The following is a 772-nucleotide window of genomic DNA, read 5'->3' as shown; positions in this document are numbered from 1 at the left end:
CCTGGATGATGTCCTGTGCACCCTGCTCTGGGTGAGCCTGCTTGAGCAGGGGGGTGGGACTGGGTGATCTCCCGAGGTCCCTTCCAACCCTTGCCATTCTGGGATTCTGTGAATAATGATTGTTTTCCAAGTGGAGCAGAAATTAAGAGAGGCTGTCGTTGCTCCTTATTCAGACCCTTAATCAGCTCAGGATTTCCCTGCTCTCCCCTGTGCTGTCCCTTCTCCGTGGCTTCCCCGGAGCAGGCTGTCCCAGGCAGGGCCCGTCCCTGAGGCTTTCCCCTTCAGCTCTGCTTTGGTTTGGGGCTCATCCATGCATCCTGAACCCAAGGGCCAGTGTTTGCTCCGGCTCCGCAGCCGCCTGCCCTTGTCGTGCCAGCGTGAGCAGCGATGCTTCACGCCACCGGTCCTGTCTCCCCATGCGGCACTGGGCACGGGTTGCCAGCATCCTTAGATGAGAAATTTGGGTGCTCTCTCTCCAAACCGCTGCGTGCAGGCGCTTGGTGCTCCAGCATTACCACCCGCCGCCCACGGCCCCACTGCCTCGCTCCTGCACAGAAGCAAACGGCTCCTGGAAAAATTGCCGAGCGAGCAGCAGAACCGTGCATGGGAGAGGGGAGCAGGGGCGGAACGCCAGGCTCCAGCCCCCTGCAGCATCCCAGCCAGAGTCATCCTCTCCCTGGCATACCCATGCCCTCGAGCGGGCAGAGGGCACCCTGCGAGATGGGTGCGCGCCTGGTGCTATGGGTGCAAATATTTGCACCCAAATTCCTGC

This window comes from Egretta garzetta, unplaced genomic scaffold (genome assembly GCF_000687185.1).
Source record: "Egretta garzetta isolate BGI_Z169 unplaced genomic scaffold, ASM68718v1 scaffold650, whole genome shotgun sequence".
Lineage (NCBI taxonomy): Eukaryota > Metazoa > Chordata > Aves > Pelecaniformes > Ardeidae > Egretta > Egretta garzetta.
This window is presented reverse-complemented; position numbering follows the sequence as displayed.